This window comes from Gossypium arboreum, chromosome 6 (assembly GCF_025698485.1).
Source record: "Gossypium arboreum isolate Shixiya-1 chromosome 6, ASM2569848v2, whole genome shotgun sequence".
Classification (NCBI taxonomy): Eukaryota; Viridiplantae; Streptophyta; class Magnoliopsida; order Malvales; family Malvaceae; genus Gossypium; species Gossypium arboreum.
In genome coordinates, this window is record NC_069075.1 from 107,150,473 (window position 1) to 107,156,718 (window position 6,246).

The 6,246-nt window shown below is 39.8% G+C and overlaps 1 non-coding gene across 1 annotated transcript; it reads left to right on the forward strand.

Moving 5' to 3' along the window:
- Positions 1-5,755: 5,755 nt before the first annotated feature.
- On the forward strand, positions 5,756-5,862 carry LOC128294306 (small nucleolar RNA R71). Its single transcript, XR_008284619.1, has one exon. It is a non-coding gene; the product is annotated as a small nucleolar RNA R71 (small nucleolar RNA).
- The last annotated feature ends 384 nt before the right edge of the window (positions 5,863-6,246 follow it).

The following is a 6,246-nucleotide window of genomic DNA, read 5'->3' on the forward strand; positions in this document are numbered from 1 at the left end:
TCTGTCACCAATCCATACCAAGAATAACATCAATTCATGAAATGGTAGAAGCATCGGATCGGTAGGAAAAGCAGATTCTCGAATTATTAGGGGCATCTCTTGCACACTTTATCAACAAGCACGTATTGACCCAAAGGGTTTGACACTCGAATTACGAACTCGATGAGACTCAGCGGTGAGAGTCTTCTTGGATGCTAAGGTTTCACATACATATGAGTGAGTAGGCGGGGTCAATCAATGCAATCACAATAGTATCAAAGAGAGTAAAAGTACCGGTGATAACGTCGGGGAGGATGCCTCCTCTCGTGCGGATGGCATATGCTCTAGCAAGAGCACGGGTCTCGGATCGGACGGTAGTATTAGAGGCTCCTCTCGATTACCACCCCTACCTCCAGAGATTCTCGGGGCCTACCTCCGGCCGTCGTTCCACTAGGTCTTGCACCTTGCGTCTTATTCCTCTCATCTAGCTCGTGCAATCTCTAATGAAGTGGTCCTTGAACCGCATCCATAACAGCCCTATTAACAGACTTACCCCAACATTCACCTAGGTGTCGTCTTCCACATTGGGGGCATTCGGGTCTCTCTTGACGATTATTGCCCACACTAGCTCTGAAGTAGCTCGGGAGTCCGTCAATGGTCGGGCTCTAATGGAAATTCTGCGATCGTCCTCGACTTCTTGGTGTCCTCCACGAACACGAGCTTTACTCGTCGATCTTTTACGGTAATCTTTTGCTTCAAATTTAGCCTTCTTCTTCTCCTCCCAAGTTCTTCCGCCTTGCGGGCTCGTTCGACTAGTGTCACGAACTCCTTTATCTCCAAAATTCCCACTAGTAACTTTAACTCTTCATTCAATCCTTCTTCAAATCTTTTGCACATCGCAACCTCATCAGCCACACACTCCGAGCATACCGACTAAGTCTTACGAACTCATGTTCGTATTCAGATCTGATCATCCGGCCTTGCTTGAGTTCCAAGAATTCCTTACGCTTCGATCGATGAACCGTTGACTAATGTATTTCTTTGAAATTGGATTGGAAGAAATCCCAAGTAACTCGTTCATTTGGGACTATGGAAATTAAAGTCCTCCACCAATAGTAAGTTGAGTCTCATAACAAGGATATAGCACACTTAAGACATTCGTCGGGTGTGCATGATAGTTCATCTAACACTCTAATGGTGTTATCGAGCGAACTTCGGCCTTTTCGGCATCATCGGTAACTATGGCCTTGAACTCCTCCCCACGCTTCCTAATCAAGTCCACGGTGGTTTACTCACCTCACAGGATCGAGAATCGGAGGCATTGCGGGCTCTTGGGGTGGAGTATTTAAATTCGGGAATGGTTGGACAGTAGGGTTGGTTCGGGCATATTGCGCGACCCACTCATTCATCATAGTGAAGAAGGCTTGTTTCCCCTTCATTTTGATTATTCGCGGATGGTGAGGCTCAACAGGTGGTGTCCCTTGCGCAGGAGCAGCCGCTACACTTTCAACGTCATCCGCCAAGGGTCTCTACCGGGTTCCATCGCTAATCAAAACAAAAATTTCAACCGTCAAGTCATCACATTATTAAGCACTATCAATTTGGCATGTATAGCTAGACTCACACGCGCTATGGTAGTCCTAGAACCGACTAAACCATAGCTCTGATACCAATAAAATTGTAACACCCTAACTTCGTGACCGACGCCGATTGTCGGACACGAGGGGTTAACGAGACAAATCCTCTTAAAGTACCGACCAATTTGGCATTTCTGGACAGGCTGGAAAACTGCGTCACCGTCGCCTTAAAATCATATCTCGAGTTCCAAAACTCGGAAACTGGTTTCGTAAATTTTCCTGAATTTAGACTCATATACCCATCCATGGATTTATTTTTAGAATTTTTGGTTGGGCCAATTGGTACAGTTTATTAGTTAAAGTCACCCATGTTACAGGGATCGACTGCTCTGACCTCCGCACGTTACAACTTGAATATCTTTCTGTACAGGGCTTTAATACTGGTGCCGTTTGTTTCTAATGAAACTAGACTCAAAATGGAATCTGTACATATAAGGAATGACTCCTAATTCTTTCTGGATAATTTATGGTAAATTTTCAAAGTCGAGACAGGGGACCCAGAAATCGTTCTGGCCCTGTCTCACGAGAACTTTAATATCTCCCAGTATACTGCTCATATGGTCGTTTCGTTTCGTCCATATAAAGATAGATTCATCAAGGATCAGTTCCATAATTTACTCACTATTTAATTCTACTTCTACTATTTTAGTGATTTTTCAATCTCATCTCACTGCTGCTGTCCGCAACAGTTACTGCAGTAGACTATGCCAATTTCATGAATTTTTCCTTGGCCTTAATCATCCATCATACATGACACAAATTATGGCCACCTTAACAAAATTTGAGTTTCTAAGACTCGTGGCTATAGGTTCTAGCATCCCACTCGGCGACCACATAGGCCATTTTCACATGGCTTAAAGTTTACAACCCACAATTCGACAAAATATAATAGCCTATACATGCCAAATGTTCTTCAACAACAAAAACAATACCACAAGATTTCAGCCGGTGTGATGACTTCAACGACGGTTCGAGCACGCAACAATACGAGTCCAAGAGACCTAAAATGGGTGACAAGAAAACACCGAGTGAGTTTACAACTCAGTAAGTCATAAGCATTCGTCAATCCATCGATAAAGTTACTACTACATGTACAACAAATGAGGCTAGGTACTCGTCCATATCGAATCTATACCATAATACCTCGGACCTTTCGGTCCAATCTCGTACCAATTCATACATCCACATTTCATATTCTACACAACAAGATAATCGAAGCATTTTACACATTAACTCATTTTCCAGCACAACCATACAATTTCAATCATCACATAGATTTAAGGCTTACCAAATTCAACCCCAAGCATGAACGTATTACCTATTCGTCATGAGCTCAAGGTACTTACCGATCCGCTGTCCATACTCACTCGATGGAGACACACCCTCCATATAATTGTTCGATTGGAGATATTTATATATATATATAGTGTACGCACACACGAGTGCTTAATACTCGATTTCGCACACTTAGTGCCATGCGATTTAAGCCCGCACACATAGTGCCATGCCCTTGAGCTCGCACACTTAGTGCCATATATTTCCAGCATGCACACTTAGTGCCATATATTTCCAGCACGCACACTTAGTGCCAATCTAAATCACCGTACACACGTATTGTTTCGCACACTTAGTGCCGAAAGCAAACTTTCTACACATTTCACTATTTCTTTTACATTCAACAATTGTCATCACTCCATACACATACATTTTCATTTATATATATATATCATCCCATTAAACACAATTGCATAAATTTTACAATCATTTAAGCAATATCAAATACGTGCTTAATGACTTACCTCGTGTTGGGTAAAATAGTTCCAAGTCGGCTACTCGATGACCTTCGTCTTTCCCTTGCTTGATTCTCCTTCTTTAACTCCTTGAGCTTAATCAATAAATCACTAGTTTAACCATCTTGCTAAACATTCATAATTCAACTACACATGCATATGTATGCTTGTATATTCGCAACCATTCTTACTAATCGCCCATTTGGTCGATTATACACCTAACCGAATATGCACCAAAAACTTGATTCAACATTACCTACATACTCACTTTAATGGCGAATATATATATATGTATAATGTCAACTAACATATTTTAATCACCTAATTCCATCTCATGAACATTTAATCAAATTTTCCCAATCTAGCATATATTTTCACATCCATTTGTAACATCATGTACAAACACATATACACATATATCAAAACACAAATTTTACCTATCATGCAACAAGCATAAATCGCACTTATGAGCATGCCATGGCGAATACATCCCACACCATCCCCTTTCAATTTTTGGTCATGGTTAAACAAAGAAAACTCCATGTCTTACTCAAGAATGCTAAAAGAAATTTCAAGAGTAGTCAATCCATCATTACATGTATCATCAACAAGCTTCACATTTAGCATGCAATGGCTTTAACACAATATCAACCTTGGCCAAATACCATTTCCATGGCATAACAAGGATTTGAACCATGGGCTAACATGAACATCAAGTTAGCAACTAAAACATGCATGAATCTCATGACACAACCTCAAACATACCTTAATCTTGACACAAGTATGACCAAATCTCCTTCTAGTTCTCCTCTAAACCAAGCATGAAGCAAAAATCCTTCCTTTTTCCCTTAGTATTTTCAGCCAAGATTTTGAGAATGGATGAACAATTTTTTTCCTTTCTTTTCCTCTACTCACGGCAACAAAGGGGGCATCCATGCTCATTTTTTTCATTTCTTTATTTTTTCTACATAATCCACTAACTAAACATGTTGGAAACATGTTCCCTTGCCCATATTCTTGTCATGGCCGGCCACTCACCTTAGGAAGTGGGTTATTTGACATGCAAGGACAACTATTTTCCCACATGTATTAATAGGCCACCTTACAATTGCCTAGCACATTTCTAAATTTTCTCACATAAGTCCTATTTGATAAAAATTCACTTACTATTAACAAAATCCAAACACGAAATTTTCACACATGCATATATACATATAATGAGCATCAATTATGATGGTTAATTATTATTATGACTCGGTTTGGTGGTCCCGAAACCACTTTCCGACTAGGGTCGATTTAGGGATGTCACATATTTGTTTTGAATTTTTGAGGATATGAAGGTGTTAGAACTTTGGGTTGAATCGGACAACTTTTCTGAGGAGATAAATCTACATCTAAAGAAGATGTTAGCTTTTAAGAATTTATTGGGTTAGATTTTACCTCATCAGTCTTTGTAAGTTCTGGCTCTTCTGGTGTAAGAATTTCAACTGTTGGTCGACTTTCCTCTTTCTTAGTAGGTTTATCTTCAATCACAATCGTCTTGGGCTCTAAACTCTTACCACTTCGTATAGCCACTACCTTACAGTGTTCCTTACCCAAATTCCTTGGATTTTTTATATTGATCGGCAAGGCTCCTTGCGATCGTTTATGAAGGTCTTTAGCTAACTGACCCATTTAGCTCTCTAAATTTTTCATCGTTGCTGCTTGCCTTTGGATTAAGGTGTCGTTCTTCACCATGTATGCCTTCAACAAGTTATCCAAATTGTTATATAACTCAAGCTGTGGTGGTTTTGGAACTTGTTGATTAAACCTTTGGGGTTGACTTAGTCTATGTTACATGTAGTTGTTCACTCCATTTCCTTGGTTACTCCAAGAAAAGTTTGGATGGTTGTGCCATAAAAAATTGTATAAGTTGGACTGTAGTCCGTGTCTACTTTTATTTTGATGTTGATTCCCCACATAATAAAATGACTCGGGATTTGATGGACAATTCTCAAAAGAATGGCCATTGCCACAGTATACGCAAAAAACAGCATCAAACTGACTTGGTGAATGGGCTGCAAAATTGTTAGAACCATTAGAGGTAAATTGTTTCAACATTAAAGAAATAGAAGATACTTGGGATGAGAATGATGCAAGCCCATCTACTTTTTGCACTTCAGCTACTCGTCTTCTTGAAGTTGCTCAATTTGTTGGTCATTGATAGTTTTTGCTAACGATCTTCTCAATGATCTCATAAGCCTTATTATAAGATTTAGACAAAATCACATCATTCGCAGAAGTGTCTACCATCAATCTTGTATGCACGTTGAGATCGTTATAAAACGTCTCTAACTGGATACAGTGTGGAATCCTATGATGAGGACACTTATAAAGTAATTCCTTGAATCTTTCCTACGCTTCGTACAATGATTTGTCATCCAATTGTGAAAAAGTGGTTATCTCATTTTGCAACTTAGCATTTTTGCTTGGTGGAAAATACTTAACCAAAAATCTTTCTGTTAATTCTTGTCATGTAGATATTGAACTTGGTGGCAACGAATTAAGCCATACTCATGCTCGATCTTGCAACAAGTATGGAAACAACTTCAACCTCAATGCATCTTCAGTCACACTGGCTTTCTTAAAAGAATCACTCACCTCCATGAATAATTGAAGGTGAAGGTCTGGATCTTTCGTGGGCATTCCACAAAACTGGCCCACCGTTTGGAGCGTTTGAAAAATCACTGGTTTCAATTCAAATTGGGGTGCCTTGATCTCTAGTCTTCTAATTCCCAGATTTAACTCATTAAAAAGGGGCACAGCGTATTGTCTTATGGCATGATCTCTGTCATCAACAA